Source organism: Lissotriton helveticus, chromosome 2_2 (assembly GCF_964261635.1).
Source record: "Lissotriton helveticus chromosome 2_2, aLisHel1.1, whole genome shotgun sequence".
In the NCBI taxonomy this organism is placed as follows: Eukaryota; Metazoa; Chordata; class Amphibia; order Caudata; family Salamandridae; genus Lissotriton; species Lissotriton helveticus.
The window spans coordinates 426,089,909-426,110,733 of NC_136060.1; positions in this window are offsets into that span (position 1 = coordinate 426,089,909).

Here is a 20,825-nt window from a genome sequence, read left to right on the forward strand (position 1 = left end):
CGGGTGCCATCCCTCATGACCAATTCCAACACCCCGTACTAAATCGCGGGTGTCTTGCGAGTGCAGCAAGTACCTTCCCCGGTCTCTCACCCTCACAATATTGCCTCGCGGTCCAGTACTTCCCTCTGTGCTTCACCTCCCTGGCCGCCTCCTCCTCAAAGTCCGAAAGTTTGTCCCAAAACTGTTGTCTGAGTTCTGGGTCAGGGCTGGTAAGCATTTTAGTTTCTAGATCTTTTAATTCAACCTCCAGTTTCTTGATGGTTTGAACAATAGTCTTGAGCACCCCACAGCTCTTGGAGATCGTAACTCCCCGGATCGTCACTTTAAACGCTTCCCAGATCGTTTCCACACTGTTCACCGACCCCTTATTTCTGGGAAAGAACGCCTCTATTTCCTCCCCAAGCTCTGCCTTAAATATGGGATCCAACAGTGCTGAAGGAAATAGTCTCCAGGGGTGTCGCGGCCTATGAAGCCCCGGAATCGATAGTGTAACCTGAACCGGGCAGTGATCCGAGTATGTTCTGGGAAGATGTTCCACCCTGTGTATCCCCACAACAAGCCCCCGTGACAAAAGACATAATCCAACCGCGCCTACGTGCGAGCATGTGCCGTGAAGTGCGTGCCCTCTCTACCGTCTGGATGAGCGTACCTCCAGCTATCTACCAGTCCCGCCTCCTCCAGAACGCCCCGTAACACATCCCTAGCTTGAGCGTTGTATTGATGGCTCCCGTCAGATCTATCCTCCACAGCTCTCAGTGCTAAGTTAAAATCCCCGCCCCACACAACATGCGTGGCCTCCACAGCTATGACAGCTATGACATGACCCCATAGTGCAAGAAAAAAGGCAGGTGTATCCACATTTGGCGCATAGCAGTTCACAAATACCACAGTGCCCAACCCTAGTCTCCCCCACAGAATCACATACCGCCCATCAGGATCCACCCTCACCCCTAACTCCTGAAAAGGAAGCGTTTTCTTAATTAGCACAACAGTCCCACGCGCATAGGACGAGTATGATGAAAATTTCCTAACTGTGGCCCACTGCTTACCAAATTTAGGATCAACAGTTGGGCGCAAATGCGTCTCCTGCAGGAAAGCAATCTGTATTAGATGTCTATCTAAATATTGCAGCACATTCCTACACTTTCTGGCATCATTAAGCCCTCGCACATTCCAGGACATAATCGATATCTTATCTAGCGCACCATCAGCCATCATCCGTGCGAAGAGACCATCATCGCAGACAGCACCACATGACAGTGTCGCCTCTCAGGCGAAGAACAGCGTAGTAGAATACCAGTATGCATTCTCATCCGTATCAGATCCACACCACGATCATCCCCGTCATCCCCCTCCCCCTGAACTCGACAAACCCCACCCAACGCCAACCAGTAGTTAACATGTACTGAGCACATGGTCAGACCCAGCAACAGTGCAAGCCCAATATAGACCATCCGGTTAACAGGCACAGCAATCCCGCCAAAAAACCCCCGACATCGCCCCCCTCCCTCCTCCTGGCAACGCCGGGGTTGAGCAACAGGCATAGGACAGTTCCACAGCATATCAGCACATGCGAAGCCCTGTACGGCCTCAAGTCAAATCCCAGGTCCAAAAAGGCATGCAGATTGAAAGCAAAGCAGCACCCAGTATGATGACAAACCACAATCACATGTGCCCATCGCACTGCAGTATCAGAGGCGCCCCCCTCCACCCACCTGAACAACCCCAACCTGCCAGGACTACAAGCCCCCCCCCACCCACATCAACATCCACCCAACAAAACATTTGCATAAGAAACTTCCAGTTCAATGGGGAACACCCTTCGGGGTGTAATCTAGAGGCGCACATGGCCGCCCCCCCATACCTCGCCATTGACCTTCACGTTCCAAGTATGCACGGCCCAGGCATTGGGGGGGGGTGCCTGGAGTACATTACCATCGTAGTCCAATACTCCTCCAATGACCTCCGACAGCATCCAGTAGCCCCAGCCCGTAATTCCTCACAGTGGTATCCAACAGTACAAAGTCGAGAAAAAAGTCAATTAAGGCGGCCACTGTGGTTCAGACCCTAAAAGTACAAGGTACAGCAGTAGCCCAGGCGGTGGTAAGGATCATACATCTTCATCGGCCGAATGGAATCCCTCCTGCCCTCCTTCCTCGCGTCGTCTATCCGCAGCACGTTCCCTCCTGAGGCGTTTCACAAAGTCTTCCGCCTGTTGCGGGTTCGTAAAAAAATGTTGTTTCGCCTGATGTGTTATTCTCAGCTTTGCGGGATACAGCAGAGCATAGTCCACCTGCATCTCCCTGAGCTTCTTCTTAACATCAAGGAACTTGCGCCTCTGCTCCTGCATCACTGGCGTGAAGTCCGGGTAAATGGAGAAGGTGACCCCGTCATAAGAGAGCGTACGGGCAGTGCGGGCTGCACGAAGAGCTGCGTCTCGGTCCCGATAGTTCAGGAGGCGCGCGATGATTGGGCGCGGCGGGGTACCCGTGGCCAGCCGTGGCCCGAGGGACCGGTGTGCCCGTTCCACAATAAATTGTTGAGAGAAGGCCTCCGCACCAATCGCGCCAATCAGAATCTTCTCCACATACGTCTCCATCTTCCCCACATTTGTCGTCTCCGGCACACCTACCACGCGTATATTGTTGCGCCGACTTCTGGCCTCCAACTCCTCATTCTTTGCAGCTATCACCCGTAGTACATTGTCCATTCTCGCCAGCTGCGTCGTGTGGGTAAACGCAGTATCATCATGGTCAGAAATACGCTGTTCCGCCGCCGTGATGCGCTCCTCATGTACGTCTAGTTTTTGCACCACCGCGTCCATCCGGGAAGACAATTTATCCACCTTGTCCACGATTGTAGCGAACCCCTGTCTCATTTCTTGTAGCATCTACTGAAAATCCGGGGTAACCGGTTGCGGAGCAGTATCAGTGACAGGCGGGGAGGATCTGGAGCCCCCGGAATCCGGCGCAAGTCGCGTTCCTCTCTTGGCCGCCATTGAATCAAAGGACAGCTTCGGCTGCCTGTTGTCCGGTTTACCCATGACAATGCGCCCGTGTCCGTTCACAGCACCCACTGGGGGTAACAAGGATGTACGAGGTAACCAGTAGTCACACCGCGACGTAATACAAAGGGGGCCCCTCCGCCCGTCACCCGGTACAAACTGTTCGCAGAGGATGCAGGGCAGACCGTAGTTCGCAGGCACTAGCACCTCGCAGATGTGGTCCACAGGCCTCAGCGCACTCCGGCAGCAACAACAGCAGAAAGAGCCCAGGTAATAGCAGAAGACCCTCGTGTCCGCACACTCCCTGCAGTAGAGGAGGCCTACCAGCACTGTGGATTCGCATGAAATCCTGAAGTATGTTAAGCCACATCCATAGTATGTTCCACAGGCGGTGTAGATGATCACCACAGCGCCAGTAGCAGTGTCACCCAGTCACCAGCGCCTCTCACAGCAGGCCCAGCAGTCAAGGCAGTGCCCCGTAGTAGAGACACAACACCCCCAGGTGAGGCGAAAGGTAGAATGCACATAAACAGCGCAGTATGGAAGAGTCCCGCGCTGCACACCTGCATCACCCCTCCAGCGCCGGCACTTGCAGCATAATACTTCTCCCTCCGAGGCGAGCCTCCCCGGGCTCACGTAATCTGTAGTGACAATGGCGCCAAAACAAGACAGATCCGCATCAGCAGTACACCCGGAGGATGTACACAGAAAATCACCCCAGTGCAGCTCCGGTCTCCGTAGGTCAAATGGCACACCTCCGAGGCGGAGAAGGATCGTGATCAGACAGGGGCACAAGCAGGTAAGGAACCCCGCCACACCCGTCCACACAATGGCCGCCCTCTGACACGGCCGCCGGCCTCTACGCCAGCAACGTACCTCTTCAGCCTGTAATCACGGCAGTTATCTCATCGGATCTCCGAGTGTCCCGAGTGAGCTCCGGACCGCCGTTCCCTCACTCCGGCAGCGAGTCCAGCAGAGTAGCACCGCACCAGGAGAACCCGCCGGTAGGCGTGCGTCAGGGCCCTCCCACCTCGCGGTGCGCCGCGGGCTCAGGTAGTGTGGAGAGCTGGCCAGCCGCGCTAGTCTCCTCCAGGGCACCCGTCGGGGATGTCTTCACCCGGGCATAACTTCGGCCAGGAGAAGCGGAATCACATATAATTAGGACCGAGGATGTAACGTGGCGGCCCCTTCAAGGTTCCAGGGTCAGAAGAAGAGCAGGCGATGGAAAAGCAGGATAATTGAGCGGATTATAACTCCAGGCTGCAGGAGCCTCACAGAAGTGCGGCCATGCTGCTAGTGCGCCCTCTAGCGCCCCCTCGTTAAATGGTGTTCTTTCCAACTTTTTGGACTCAGGCAATTTACTGCATCAGATGCGGACTGGTTTCTGATCTGGCTGCAATACAGAGATAGCTCTCTTACTGGCCACAGAGGACCTTAAAAAGACACTGGACCTCCTGACAGATGTGCCCGGAGTCTCCTGGTCACGCAATGTACTGCCTGTTTGGGACTAAATACGGTCTGATATGAAAATATGGTCTAGGATGCCTTTGAATATTTATGGCCGCTCGGCCATATTCAAGATGGTAGCTCTCCCCCGTATTTTATCTCAATTACAAAACCATCCGTATCCTATCTCGCCGCAGTGGTTTCGGCAGGTAAACTCGGCGCTAAGCCAGTTCTTGTGGGTCGGGGGGGCGGCAAGAGTAGCGCTCCGCACCTGCTTCCTCTCTACCTATTGTGGGGGGCTGGCCGCGTCCGACGTCCTGTCTTACTACCAAGCATCGCATCTTTTGGTCCTCAACGAGTGGTGGTATGGGGACCGGGGTGACCCGGCCTATGCCCTGGAAAGATACCTGATGGATCCAGACACGGTACACACTATCTTGTACTCGGCAGACATCAGAAAGAGGCTCCCGATGGTCACCCAGGTGGTCTTTCAGGTGTGGCGTGGAGCTCTCCGCCGCATGGGGTGGTGGAACACGCTGACAAGGGAAACCCCGCTATGGCACAATGGGAGGATTCCGGCACTGGCGTCCCTACGGGGATTCAGTGGCTGGGATGCGATTGGTATTTTGGCGCTGGGCCACGTCATGAATGGCACGACCCTTAAGTCCTTTCAGGCACTACGAGAAGAATACGATATGCCCCATACTCAATTCTTCAGATATCTGCAGCTCCGACACGCCCTGTCCCCCGCATTGGCTGGCTTGGACTCTTTGCCGGAGTTCAGCCCTCTGGAGGCAAAGGTATTCATGGGGGAATTGGAAACTAAGAAAATATCTAATATATATCAAACACTCGTTACTCACTGCTCCTCTTCCCTCGATAAGTTGCGGTCTGCATGGGAGGGAGATGTAGGAGGCCTGGAAGAGGAGGACTGGAGAGAAGCCCTGGAGGCCCCAAGGGGGGCAGCAATAGCAGTGCGCTTGCACTTTATTCAATGTAAATACTTGCATAGGGCATACTATACTAGGGACTGCCTGTGGCGGGCGGGTCTGATAGCCTCCCCTGACTGCTTGCGGTGTAGCTGTTCAGTTGGCTCCTTTCTACATACGGTGTGGGCGTGTGCGGGGTTGCGGAGGTTCTGGACCGGTGTGTGGAATTGTCTGACGGAGGTGTTGGGCTGGGACCTCCCCCGCTCGCCGAAGCTGGGCCTTCTCCATGTCATGGAACAAGTGGGAGGAAATTTATATAAACGTCACCTGCTGCTGCTGGGCCTTACGGTGGCTAAAAGAGACATTGCTCGGGCTTGGAAGGACCCTAGGGCCCCCTTGGTGGAGGTGTGGAAGAGGGGCATGGACTTTAACATGGGGTTGGAACGCCCGGTATTTGAGGCTAGGGGCTGCCCCAGAAAAAAAATTCAAATCTGGAAAAGATGGGCGGACTACAGAGGGCTGTTGCTGGACCCTCCGGCGCCAATAGACACTGACGCAGAGCGTTTACTTGTTGACTCTGGGTGAAACGATACACACATAGATACTGGTTTCATTATGCTCTGTACCATGGACCATGTAGGCACTGTGCGGGGATGGGGGTGGGCACCGGGCGGGGAGTTCTGAGGGTGGGAGTTTAGGGGCAGGGGGTTCGGGGTAAGGCAGTAATATCGAAATGTTGATTGAATAACTAGTCTGTGATGATATTTTTGATATTTTTATTTGATATTTATTAGAATTTGTATAGCGCGACTATCGCTCCGGAAGGAGCATCTTGGCGCTGAGCACACAGAGAACCAGCAAAGGAGAGCAAGGATCAGATAGCTGCGAGGACCGATGAGTCAGACTGAGAGAAGATCCAGGTCTTCAGGAGATTCCTGAAAACGCTTTCTGAAGGGGCATGCCTGAGGTAGGGGGGGAGACAATTCCATGCCTTGGCAGCCAGAAAAACGAAAGTTTTCCCGCCTTTAGTTTTTAGTTTAATTTTGGGTACAGAAATTAAGTTAGCTCCTGAGGACCTCAGACAACGAGTTGGAATGTAGCGCAGAAAGCGCTTGGTCAGATAAGATGGACCGGTGTTCCTAGTAGATTTGAACACCGTGACAAGGAGCTTAAAGAGAATTCTCTTGTGGAGGGGCAGCCAATGGAGGGTGTTGAGAGCTGCAGAGGCCGAAGACCTGCGAGGGAGTTTCAGAACAAGCCTGGCCGCTGCGTGTTGCACACTTTGCAATTTCTTAAGGGAAGATTTCTTTATGCCTGCTAGGAGGCCATTACAATAATCCAGCCGGGAGAGAATAAGAGCCACCGCGACTGATTTCCTGGCAGAGATGGGCAGAAAGTCAAAGAATTTCCTTAACTGCCTGATCAGGCCAAAACAGCGCCCCGCGGTAATGCGCACATGCTCGTCGAAGCTAAGGGACTATACGCACACTGTCTTTCTGGCTCATAGAGAGCAGTGCCTTATTGTATTCTGTCAACAGCAAAACTCCAATAAAATTTTGTTCTGAGAAAAAAAAAAGACACTGGACCAAGGTGGGACAGCTGTGCTCATTCTTCTCGATTTGAGCGCAGCTTTTGACACAGTCTCCCACTCAATTCTGTCAGAGGCTAGGAAATATTGGAATCACAGTAATGGCATTAAAATGGGTATCCTCTTTCTAGCTAACAGAAGCTTTCAAGTCAGTGAAGGGCCTTTCCTATTGGGGACACATTGGTTTGAACAGCAAACAAATACCTGCAAAGTTTTAGGAAAAAATGAAAAGTCACCTCTTCATCTAAGCAATACATTTCTCACTTGTCCTGTCAGTGCCAGAAAGAACAGTTGTAGGTAGCTGTGCACTCTAAGACTTTTTCTAATAATAATAATTGTGCTAGATTACTACAAGGGTCTGGCTTGTGGTCCGAGAACACATCAGGAAGAACTTCCTCGAGAAGAGGTGGCATTGAACTGACGACGAACACTGCAGGGAAGTGTGCATGAGTGCTGCAGTGGATTCACATTGCTCACATAAATAGAGTGAGAGCTGCAGGTGAAGAAGTGGAGAAAACAGCAGTTGAAATGGACATAAGTCCACAGAGCATAGTGCAAAGTCCAGCACAAAGAGAAGCTTGAGGTGACAGTGTGGATCGGAAGGAGGGGGGGGGGATTTTGAAACTGGTGAAGAAAATGAAATAAATGAAGCTGTGACATTTCAGGTTAGTGAAAGCTCTGATGAAGAAGCGTACAATTCTGAAGTCCAGTTTCGAAGCAGGGATGAGAGTGAAGGGCTTTTAAAGTACAAAAGACAAAAGCATGTGTGGAAACTAGAAAAAGTAGTCTCTGATCCACTCAATGAGTTACAAGAACCTCCAGAGGAAGAAAGTAGTTCACAGTGTACAAAGCCGACAAAGCTGATGAAAGTTCAAATCCAAACTCAAGATCAAGTTCAAGTCTAAGTTCCCTGGAAAGTAAAAAGACTGACAAAGACTGTTGGTGAACAGAGAAAAGCTGAAGAAGATATTCCAAGACAAAGAACCTGCAACGGATAGCATTGTGAACAAAAGAAAAACCTGAGAGAGAGATAGATTCTGAAACTAGTGAAAGTGAATCACCAGCGGCCAAAAGATCAACGAGAAGGAGAGTACTAAACACAAAATATGCCTCACTGAATGGGTATATCTAGCTGAATTGGAAGAAGAAGAAGCAGAACTAGAACATTACAATCTAGTGAATTATTATCAATATAAATTTTAAACTAAATCTGACAGTGGAGCAGAAACAGAAGAAGAATTACCTTGAAAGAACGAAGAGACTGTTGTTAGGACTGCTGGAATCCTTGGCGTAGCTCCCCTGACTTTTTGTCCTCTGACCTCCTGTTTTGATGACTTCATTTTTGCTGGCTTTAGGACTCTAGGATTTTATTTTATCACTGCTGACAAGTGCTAAAGTGCATGTGCTCTGTACTTAAAACATGGTAACATTGGGCTATCCACAATTGGCATATTTAAGTTATTTATAAGTCCCTAGTAAAGTGTGCCCATAAATTAAATGCTACTGGTGGGCCTGCATCACTGTTTGTGCCACTCTAGTAGCCCTTCAAACAAGTCTCAGGCCTGCCATTGCAGAGCCGGTGTGTGCAGTTTTAAACTGCCATGTCAACATGGCAAGTTAGCCCTCTTGCCAGGCCCAAACCTTCCTTTTTAATACGCGAGTTACCCCTAAAGTAGGCCCTGGACTGGCCCAAAGGCAGGGTGCAGTGTATTTAAAAAGTAGGACATGTAATTTAAATTTTTACATGTCCTGCTAGTTAAAAAAATGATTACATTCGTTTTTCACTACAGCACGGCCTATCTGTCCCATAGGTTAACATTGGGATTACCTTATTGGTAAAAGATAGATAATATTCTGAGTTCGGTGTCTCTGGACTCACAATTTAAAATCACAACTTATGGTAAAGTTGAATTTTAAGTTGCAAGTCTGAAAATGTCACTTTTAGAAAGTAGGCATATTCTTCATTTTACTATTCTGTGCCTCAGCCTATCTCTGAATACATGTCTGGGGTGGGTGACAGCAGCGCTTTGTGCATTCCCTCTAGACAGACACACACAAAGGGAGCTTCCACATACTGATGGGCCATTAACATCCTGATGAGTTACGCTAGGCCGTATAGGATGGAGGAGCTGACACTTGCCCTTCAATGGGCTGTGTATGTACCCATACAAAGAGCTGCAGTGAGTCTAGAGCCAGGGCAGGTAGGGAAATGACTTTATACTTTTCAAAGGCCTCTCTTTGATTTCTCCCCCACATAAGTACTGGACCCCTGACACCCCCAACTCAGTACACTTCTGGACCTGAGGACATTCTGCCAGGAAGAAGGTCTGCTGTGCTGCGGAAAGGATTGTCACTCTGCTGGACTCTGCTGGGCTTTGCTGGACCCTTGCTTTGCTGTGCCTGCCCTGCTTCCTGCTGCCTTCCTTGCCTGGGAGTGAGAAGAACTGGACCTGCATCCTTACATTCCCAGAACCAAAGTGAATCCAAGGGCCTGCTGGCTTGCCTCCTGTTTTGAAGTCTCAGGGACGTCAAAGACTTTTAACAACCCTGCTACAGCCTATGGACTCTGCCAACTGTGAGTGCTGCCCTGCCAAGTGGTGCTCATGGGAAACTGTAGGTTCTTGGTGTAGTGAGTTAGGGAAGTGTAGGAACTGGGGTCACCAGTTCCCCGGGGGGTAGCTTGGCCCGAGCAGGTAGGCACCCGAAAGCTCAACTGTTAAGTGGCTACACCGCACACACATCCACTGAGACAATAAATGCACGCAAAGACTGAGACCACACCAATAAGTTTTGATTAAACTCAATAAGCTTTATCTAGATCAAGGTTCACGGCTGCAAATTATCTAGGGCAATTTCCATAATCAAGGCATCAGCATCCCATCAATGCATTTCATTAGAGTGGAGCAAAGGGAGCAATTCAATAATGCAGCACATTTCAATAACCATTTCGTTGAAGGGTTAAACGTTTCATTACCCAGCAATGAACTTTTCATTATATAACTGTAGGCATTCATTAGTCACAACATTAGGCTGGAGTAACACATTCTGTGAAGCAGGAGTATAACATTTCATCAAGAATAACTATCTCCTTATGCAGGCAATCATTTCATTAGGGAGCAATAGACAGGTCATTGAAAATCAGGCAGGAATCAACATCTCATTAGGTCAAGATCATCATACCTCAGGATAAAATAAGCATCTCATTAATCTGGAATAAACCATGCCTGAGGTGAGAAGGAGCATTTCATTAGGGCGAAGCTAAACCAGGCCCAGGCAACAAGGGGTTTGGCCCTAATCAGATCCTGGCGGAAAGATGAGCCTTCGAGGGCTACCTCGGCTAATGGATCTGTCACTAAATCCTCTTCGAGGGTTCTTCAGTCAATGCAGGGCTCCACCTCGTTTCCAGGAGCCCTGCGGGCACAACAGGGGCCAACGGGGCCCAACAATAGTCTTCCCCAGGGGAGGGGCGCACTTGAGGCCTCCTGTGGCCTTCCGCCCTCCTCCCCGGGGGTGACCTGGTTTCTACGGCCCTTACCGGGCCCTTGCGGAGGTTCAGCGTGCTGGGGGAGGGCTCGTGCTCGTTCTAGAGCTCTCCGGTGGGGCTGGCGCTGTGGGGGCAGGTCGCGGGGCGCGGCCGGGATTCCCGGGCCCCTGCGCCGTTGATATAGCCAGCCTCAAGGGTGCAGCACGTCGGAGGGGACTCTCGCTCCTCTGGGCCCCCTCCGTGAGGATTCTCGGGCCGACTGGGCATCTCCCGATGTCAGGCCAGTCTCACGGCCTCGCCTGACGGGGCTCGGCAGCGCGGACCAATTGGTGCGCGGCTGGGGCGGAGTTTTTGATGCGCCCCCGTCACGTGACGAGAGTTCCTATCCTCAAGGCCTAGTGCGGCCCACACACACAGCCGCGGAGGCCTACCTGAGGCTCCAGGGGCCGCCGCGGGGATTCTCTGCTCTTGGGTCAGGCTGCGGCGGTGATGTCGGCGGCGGCCCTCTCCTGCTACCGGGGGCCGCCGAGGGGGGTCTCCTCACTCCTGGTCTGGGTGCGGCCCTCAGTGACGCGGCGGCGGCCCTCTCCTGCTACTGGGGGCCGCCGAGGGGGGCAGACAACAGCGCTTCGGGCCCTGCGCTTCACAAGGGATGTTGCGGTGAGTACTTCTAGGAGCAGCGCTCTGGGGGCACATTACTTATCCCGCAACACAGGCACAGCGCTGGAAGCGGGGACAGGCAGGAGGGCGCTTGATGCAAAATTACAATGTTTCTCAGGTGGCGTACAAGAAAGCGCTTGACAGTCAGCAGTCCACAGCGCTACTCAGGGGCACAGTAGGAGAGCGCTGATTAGGTAAGACAGGCAGATTTGCAGATCAGATAAGGCAGGACAAGCCACTCAACAGTGGCAGATCAGCAAAGGGGGCCCAGGTGGTCAGGGAACGCAGGGCCAATACCTGGTTGATCCCCCAGCAGTCCTGTGGGTAGTTAGAGGGTCTTCTTGGCGCTTGATGGTTCCTACGCCCCTTGTAGATAGTTCCTTGAAGAGGGGGGGGTTGAGTTGAAGGCTGCTGACAAGTTTCCTCAGAAGATCACTGCAGGTGGTCCCTGGGTTCCCCTCCCACCGGGCCAGATCAGTGGGCTAGTTCAGTGTTCCTCACACAGCTTGGTGGGCAGCGCCTAAACCCTGTCACCCCCAGTGGTATAGGTTCCTGACTAGGCCCTACCGCCTAAGTCTCCTGCGTAGGGTCCCCCAGGTCAGTGAAGCCCCAACTGACTGAAAACTTTCCCTCTTTCTTTATATAGGCCCAGGTCAGGTGACCACTCTCTAAGGCGGCAAAAACAGACCCCGCCCCTATTCTAGAAGGTTCCAGGAGCTTCCCTACTCTAACTATGGGCAGGCAAGGCAGGCTGGTATTGCAACAATGTTTAGGGGTTCCAGCCAGCTCGTGGCAACTAGAGTGCGACTAGAAAGGCCACGCCGCAGTAGCAGGGGCCTACGGCAGCCATGATGGAAGTATAGAGCACCTGCACCTTAGCATTGATTTTAATATTACACAGGGCATCTCAACCTCACAGGGCCTATACAACTTCGTTACGATGGGGGGACATCCTGAATTAGGGGAGCGAAAAGCAAATAATTTCAGGGAAAAGGGCCAAGTCCAACAGGAAGGATTTTAGTAAGGTTGGTGAATGGATAAACAATTTTGGTGAGAATACTAAGAAACTAATCTTAACCATAGCTGCCAAGGTTTCAGATTGCTATGTGACGTTTTCATAAGTTTAGTGTAATTATGAGTGACTTTTAAACGACTATGAGTGATACTTTATCGGAAGCACCTTAGCATTGATTTTAATATTACACAGGGCATCTCAACCTCACAGGGCCTATACAACTTCGTTACGATGGGGGGACATCCTGAATTAGGGGAGCGAAAAGCAAATAATTTCAGGGAAAAGGGCCAAGTCCAACAGGAAGGATTTTAGTAAGGTTGGTGAATGGATAAACAATTTTGGTGAGAATACTAAGAAACTAATCTTAACCATAGCTGCCAAGGTTTCAGATTGCTATGTGACGTTTTCATAAGTTTAGTGTAATTATGAGTGACTTTTAAATGACTATGAGTGATACTTTATCGGAAGCAAAATCAAGCAATGAAGACTGGGAAGTCATACATTTCAGCAATTACACCCATTTGAGCAACAAGACACTCTAAGAAGACATTAAAACTGATGGAAAGCACCAGAACCTGAAGCACCTACTGCCCTTCTAAACTGATCGTACTGTTAAAAAAAAAAAAAAGCAGACTCATATCTGCACCCCTCTCATTGACAGTGCACGGTTTTGAAAAACGGCGCAGTGTGCCTGCCACTTGCTCACCTCGAGTAGAGAAAATAACATGACTGCAATGCTGTGGGAGGTGGGAGCTCACTTGAGAGCACACATCTTTTGCTGGGGTACTGAATGTAGCTGAGGTGCAGACTCCATTTCCCATTTTTTTGTGCTCCGCTTTATTTTGTTCTGCTGTGACAAACAGAACCAAAAGCTTTACCTAATGGCTTTCATGACTGCTCGGCCGCTTCCCGGGTGACCTCGGAGAGGCCGACCTCTTGCAACAATCATCTGCTCCTGCAGTGCCTCTGCCATGACTGTAGGGCCCACATCACCGTCCAGTGTCACTTCTTTCCGTCACCGTTGGCTGCTGTAATATTGAATAAAGCTGGGGAGAACTTGCATTAACTACAGTGATAAGAGGCAGTGGCCCAAGCCGGTGAGAGCTGCAGAAAACAGGGCTGTGAGCGCTTCAGCTGACGCTATGATTATTTGCAGCGCCCCGGCCATGACTATTATATGCACCGCAAACTAGCCAGCAGAGCTGCCTTCTAACTTGCGAAATAAACTCCCCGCGTGTGCTCTAGCAGCAGGATGTGACGTCTCCACCCAATGTCATCATACTGGTAGTGAGAGCTGCGCGGATTGGAAGCACAAGATACATTATAGCAGTTGAGTGAGCGCTGCAAGCAAACTTAGCTCAGCTGCGAGCCCAAGCCTGTTGCAGCAGCAAGGGGAAGCCACGGGCGGCGCGCTGCCACAGACTCCGTTTTATCAGCGATTTTAGTGACAGCTGAAACACAGTGATATGCGTGACAATGTATTTCAGTGCTGTAATGCGGATTCCCACACTGAAATGCGCTAGTAATGCGCTAGTGTCACGCCTGATGCGTGATACTTGGCAGGCCTGCTTAACTCCTGTAATAATCATAATGGTTTGTACAATTGTTCTGTTCCTTTTGCTAAGATTTGCTGAGTGAGTGATTAAGAAGTGTAGATACAAAGATAATAATACATTGATGAAAAGGAAAAGATCCATGGAAATGGAGATGGGATGTTATAAGGTCTGTGTATACAACAACAGAGGAGAATTCCAGAAAGAAACATAAAGTGATGATGATGACAACGACTGACTGATGTCTTGATTATTAAAGTTTCATTGTTGTGTTTTTAGTGAGTGTTGGACTTGGGCCTTAGGGCAGGTTCACCCCTAATCTTTTTGCTTTGATTTGTGACCCTGTGTAGTGATTTTTGGGTCTTGGCGCACTTTTTCCCTGTGTCCTAGAGTGAAAGTGCGTGCGTGTAGTATGGCTGGCCTGCCCTCCCATAGGAATGCATGGAGAATGTGTGTGTCCATGTTAGTTCCTGATGTGTGGGGAGTGCAGGCTCGAGTTTGGTATGTGTGAACTCGTGAGAATGAATGCTGCGCAATGGTATGTGTGGCTTGTATGTGTCTAGAAGGGAAGTGCTACTTCTGGACATTGATGTATGTGTGCAGTGAGGGTGCTGGAGCGTGATTGGCTGGAGCTGGCTGGCATGCCAGGCTCCAGGAAGTCTGGATGGGTCTGCCCGGTGGTGAGTGTGAGATCAGCATGAGTGATGTGTGGGAGGAGTGCACCTGGGTCCTGGATGGGCTGGGTTTTTCCCCACACAATGCTGGCTCCGCCCCCCTGTGGTGTGTCTAAAGACCCTAGCCTCCCCAGTGAATGAAAGGGGTGGTTGGGCCATCAAGGGTACTCCCAAGCCAGCTGCAACTGGTTTCCCCCCACCCTGCACCCTGAAGACAAAGGAATTTACAGTATAAGAAGGGGCTGTGTCCCCATACAATGGGTTCTCTGTTCTACCTTGGGATCCTGCCAGAGGGGGCTGTTGCTGCTGCTGGGGCCAGGAGGACCGCCACTTGGAGTGTCTCCCTGCCTGGAGACCCAGTGTGCTGGCTCTGGCCCAGCCTTGCCCCCCTGACTGCCTCCAGACCCCGCTGGAGCTTTGCTTTTTGCCAGAGCGCCTGGAAGCGCTTTCATTTGACTTATAGCGCTAGGAGCGCTTTAATGTCCTCCCTGGCGCTGGGAGCGCTTCTCTTTGTCCCCTAAGCACTCGGTGCGCTTTATTTTGATTATGGCGCTTTGGAGCGCTTTGCCAGGCATAGCGAGTGCCTACCTCGCTTTCTATTTTAATTTGAGGCCGGTGCCCACCCGGCATTGCCCCGTTTTTTATTTAATTTGAGCGGCTGCCCACGCCGCATTTGCCTGTGTATTCACCGCCGCGGCCCCGAGTGAGAGAAGGAAGAGGCGCCCGCATTCAAGCCGGGGCCGCGCTGGGATTGGCCCAGCCGGCCGAGCCCCTTCCGCGTCATCGCAGGAGGAGGAGAGAGCCGGAAGGAGGAAGCCGCCTGCACCGCCTGTCCCGAGGCTCCCGAGCACAGGAGGAGCCCCGGGGAAAGAGAACGTCCCTCAGCGGCCCCGGAGAGTCCCGAGGAGTGGAAGCTCTCCTCCAGCAGCCGCCGGACCCGGTGAGTGAGAGGCAGCTGCATTGTGCGCAGAGCGGTCCCGGTTGGCAGTGGGCCGCTCCACAAGAGAGAAGGGGCATTCTTTGGAGAGTGGAGCCACGAGGCTCCTCAGGGCATTACCTGAGTCAGAGTCCCCCGTGAGGGACTCCAACGAAGCCCCCATTTGATTTAGGAGCCCCGAGGCTCCTGGGGGCAATTTGTTTATTTAGAGCCCGAGAGGCTCCCACGCCCACAGCAATTTACGAGCCCCGAGGCTCGAGGGGGCATTTTGTTGATTTAGAGCGCTGAAGCTCTTAATCCCAGCCCACATTTGTTTTGCGAGCCAGAGAGGCTCTTGGGACACGAGTGTGGTCAGTAGCCCCGAGGCTCCCACACAGTGTCTCCTCCTCACCATTGTTCTTGAGCCCACAAGGCTCCAACGTTGCTCACCTGTGATTTACAACTGTCCAGCACTTAGTGGACAGTTGCTACGTTTAGGCTTTGTGTGCTGTGCTGCCTGCGCAGCTTCCCTGACATTGAGACTCAGGGCATTCCAGCCCTTTTGAGGCCATTTGGCCTGGGGGACAATTCTAGTGTTGTGCTATATGCACCCTGCGCATTGTAATTTACTGATTTATGTGACTTCTGCGCAAATGTTCTACTTGCACCTCTGAATGTGTTTTAATGTTTCATGTGCAATTGTTTGTTATTACCTTTGCTAAAAGTGACCTGCTTAGGTAATTGTTTGTGTTTTTATCCCCTTTGCTAAAAGTGACCTGCTTAGAGGATTGTTTGATATTACCTTTGCTAAAAGTGACCTGCTTAGGTAATTGTTTATGGTTTATTCCCCTTTGCTAAAAGTGACCTGCTTAGAGGAATGTTGATGTGTTATTGCCTTTGCTAAAAGTGACCTGCTTAGGTGATTATTTTAGGTTTCCTTCCCTTTGCTAAATGTGACTTGCTTAGGTGATGGTTTTCCTTCCATAGGTCCTGATGATAAGGTCCTAGTTCCCTGCGTGATTTCCCTACAGTGTTTAGGGTGGCGTAGGAGGTATTTTCCCTTTACCAGTAGTTACTGGTTGTATGCTACATTTACTATTTCTGTGTTACAGTCATTATATGTTGATGTGCTAAAGTGTTATACCTACAAGTATTATTTCTAACAAGTGCATACCCCTGACAGTGGTCCAGGTGGCCCTGTCCTGTACATAATCCCTTGTAAATCTTGCCCGTGCCTGTTGGCACATTGTAAAGTTGTGTATTATCTAATGTGTTTTTACTATAATACAAAGGCTATTTTTGATATAACCTTGTGTGGAGTTTCCTTTGTGGTGGGCCTAGGGTGTTGTCGCTGGGGTGCGTGCGCGAATACTTAACTCATACCGCCTCCAAGTTTAGCCTTGCTGCTCGCGCCACGTTACCTAGAGGGTGAGCAGGGGTTGCCTTGGTGTGTGACTCCCTTGCCCTGACTTGGAAGTGGTGGTCTCTGACTGACGTTGGCGCAAGCCTTGGCCAGCCAGAGATCCCGTTTCTAACATTGGCGGCAAGCGGTGAGGATAAGGATTTGTGTTTGCGCTGTACCACAGTGGCGACAGGCCACACTACAAAGCTCTACAGTTTTAGATAACCGCATTTTGGGGATTATTGTTTTTTAGGGAAGTTCAGTTTTGCTTCTCCTGAAAGGTGTCATTTTGTAATTTCTGTCCAGTACATTCGTTCCCCGCCCTGCTTCCAGAGTCTGGTACCTGTGTCGCTTATGGTCAGGTTGAGAAGTCAGGGGTGGTAGAAACTGCCTTACCAGTCCGAGGGGAGGGTGTGTGTGAATGAGTGGTGTGTTACACTGGACAGAGGAGTGCAAGTTCTCTGAGATAGGAATCTTGCTGATTTTTGTAATTGTGTACTCCTGTGTAAGCTCAGACCCCCAGGTTCCCTGTGTCAAACTCTTCTTGAGAACGTCCGCCAAAATGGAGCCTGTTTTTGATCTCTGTGGTCTTTTTAGGTACAGTAGGTCAGAGCTGGTCAGATTCTGTGAAGAGGGAGGCATGGAGGTGAGTGAGTCGGATACTCAGTCCCAGCTTAGGGACAGCCTGATCCAATGGCAAAAGGGTCAGTGGGATCTTGAGCACAGTGAGCGAGAGAGGGCCCGGGCCGCACGTCATGAGGATGGTGAGTCTGTTGGGAGCCCTGAAGAATGTGAAGTGAATGAGGATGACAGTGAATGGGCACCAGCAGATAGTGAGGACCCCATAGATAGGGAGTCCCTTGCTGGGTCCAGTGTCAGTACCAGCGCCCCATCCCTTGTTCTGTCCCCAGAGGAGTGGTTGGATAGAAGGGAGGAGCGGGAGCATCAGCTAGCGATGGAACAGCTCAGGTTGGAGGACGCCAAGCTAGAGGCTGAGAGGGCCTTGTTCAGGGAGAAGGTAACCCTAGAGGATAGGTTATCCCCTGAGTGGAGTTATGGTTTTCTGGATTCCCCAGGGAGGGTTGAATCCAGTGGTGGCAGCTATTTAAGTGTTAGTGTAGACAGTCCCACTCCCAGTTCCCCGAGTATGGTACCTGTTTCCCTAGAAGAGGAGTATAGGTTGCAGTTCAGGGACAGTAGGAAACTGTCTCACCAGTCTTGGGAGGAGTTTACAGAGGACTGTCAGTGTGCACTGATTGAGTGGTTAGAGGTTCCCACGGGACATGATTTTGACAAACTGTTTTGTCTTATTCTCAAGGAACAGGTGCTCAGTCATTGTCGGCCGGAGTTGCGGCAACACCTGTTGAGGCTGACCTTTGATCCTTGGGAGCTTGCAAAGGAAGCAGACCGATGGGACAGTGCGGGAGGTTCTTTAGAGTCACTAGTGAGTGATTCCAACAATAGTGGGTCAGGTGTCCTCCAGCCCAGCGTGGTGGAGGAGGGTGAGAGTAGCCCAGCTAGGTCCCAGGTTAGTGAGGAGGGTGTAGGGGCTGACTGCCTGTCTCGGTGGAGCGGGAGTGAGTGTGTGACCGAGAGTCCCCAGAGGCCCGAAGCCCTGTCACAGAGCCTGGATGGTTTCTTTAGGGGACTCCAGGATGGGAACCTAAGCTTGCCTGTTAGTTCACTTGAGGGAGATCTCCTAGTGTGTAGAGAACCTGGAGCATCTGTAAGCGGAGCTTCTATGGTTCTAGAGTCTGGCAGTACCGCTCCGGTAGGGAGGGTACAGGAGTCCAGTGAAAGGAGTGATTGGGGGATAGTATATGAGTCCCCAGAAGTCCTGGAGTGCCAGGCATTGGTTCCACCAAAGGTTGTAGACCGGAGGTTGGAAGGCCAGGTTCAGGGTCCGCCTGACCTGAAGGGTGGGACTACTGTAATCAGTGTCCTGACCAGTTCTTTTTCCAGAAGTACCACCCCGGTTGGGAGGGAGCAGGACTCTGGAAGGGGGTGCAGAGGGTGGGAGAGCCCACCTCTGACCCCGGTGCAACCTGAGGGGTTAAACCCTAGGTTGGGAGAATGTTGTTTAGAGGGGACCCCTCGCAGGAGGAGGAGGAACCCTAGGAGAAGAGGTAAGGGGAGGAGAGCCTTCCCTGAGACTCCTGGTCCGCCTGAGGTTGTAGACCCTAGGTTGGAGAACCAGTGGCAGTCTAGCCCTGTCTTGCAGACAGGAAGGGTGGAGAGTGGCTATTATGTGCCAGGGGTTACTACCCCCCACTTTGTGAGTAGGCAGGATCCAGTGGTACCTGGGTGGCCTAGGGCCTGGTCCTGGCCGAGGGCAGCTGGGGAGTACCAGTGGGGTACCCCAGTTAGTCCCTACGGTAGTTTTAGAAGGAACCCTAGGGGTTCAACGTGGCGTAAAACAGGAGGGTGTCCCTGCAGTTGTGGGCCCGCGTCCGTGTTTTATAGCCCCAAGCAGGGAAGTCCATCACGGTGGTGATTGGCCTGCCCTGCGTTTTGGCTGGAAGGGGGTTGTGTTGGACTTGGGCCTTAGGGCAGGTTCACCCCTAATCTTTTTGCTTTGATTTGTGACCCTGTGTAGTGATTTTTGGGTCTTGGCGCACTTTTTCCCTGTGTCCCAGAGTGAAAGTGCGTGCGTGTAGTATGGCTGGCCTGCCCTCCCATAGGAATGCATGGAGAATGTGTGTGTCCATGTTAGTTCCTGATGTGTGGGGAGTGCAGGCTCGAGTTTGGTATGTGTGAACTCGTGAGAATGAATGCTGCGCAATGGTATGTGCGGCTTGTATGTGTCTAGAAGGGAAGTGCTACTTCTGGACATTGATGTATGTGTGCAGTGAGGGTGCTGGAGCGTGATTGGCTGGAGCTGGCTGGCATGCCAGGCTCCAGGAAGTCTGGATGGGTCTGCCCGGTGGTGAGTGTGAGATCAGCATGAGTGATGTGTGGGAGGAGTGCACCTGGGTCCTGGATGGGCTGGGTTTTTCCCCACACAATGCTGGCTCCGCCCCCCTGTGGTGTGTCTAATGACCCTAGCCTCCCCAGTGAATGAAAGGGGTGGTTGGGCCATCAAGGGTACTGCCAAGCCAGCTGCAACTGGTTTCCCCCCACCCTGCACCCTGAAGACAAAGGAATTTACAGTATAAGAATGGGCTGTGTCCCCATACAATGGGTTCTCTGTTCTACCTTGGGATCCTGCCAGAGGGGGCTGTTGCTGCTGCTGGGGCCAGGAGGACCGCCACTTGGAGTGTCTCCCTGCCTGGAGACCCAGTGTGCTGGCTCTGGCCCAGCCTTGCCCCCCTGCCTGCCTCCAGACCCTGCTGGAGCTTAGCTTTTTGCCAGAGCGCCTGGAAGCGCTTTCATTTGACTTATAGCGCTGGGAGCGCTTCTCTTTGTCCCCTAAGCACTCGGTGCGCTTTATTTTGATTATAGCGCTTTGGAGCGCTTTGCCAGGCATAGCGATTGCCTACCTCGCTTTCTATTTTAATTTGAGGCCGGTGCCCACCCGGCATTGCCCCGTTTTTATTTAATTTGAGCGGCTGCCCACGCCGCATTTGCCCGTGTATTCACCGCCGCGGCCCCGAGTGAGAGAAGGAAGCAGCGCCCGCCTTCATGCCCGGGCCGCGCTGGGATTGGCCCAGCCGGCCGAGCCCCTTCCGCGACATCGCAGGAGGAGGAGAGAGCCGGAAGGAGGAAGCCGCCTGCACCGCCTGTCCCGAGGCTCCCGAGCACAGGAGGAGCCCCGGGGAAAGAGAACGTCCCTCAGCGGCCCCGGAGAGTCCCGACGAGCGGGAGCTCTCCTCCAGCAGCCGCCGGACCCGGTGAGTGAGAGGCAGCTGCATTGTGCGCAGAGCGGTCCCGGTTGGCAGTGGGCCGCTCCGCAAGAGAGAAGGGGCATTCTTTGGAGAGTGGAGCCACGAGGCTCCTCAGGGCATTACCTGAGTCAGAGTCCCCCGTGAGGGACTCCAATGAAGCCCCCATTTGATTTAGGAGCCCCGAGGCTCCTGGGGGCAATTTGTTTATTTAGAGCCCGAGAGGCTCCCACGCCCACAGCAATTTACGAGCCCCGAGGCTCGAGGGGGCATTTTGTTGATTTAGAGCGCTGAAGCTCTTAATCCCAGCCCACATTTGTTTTGCGAGCCTCT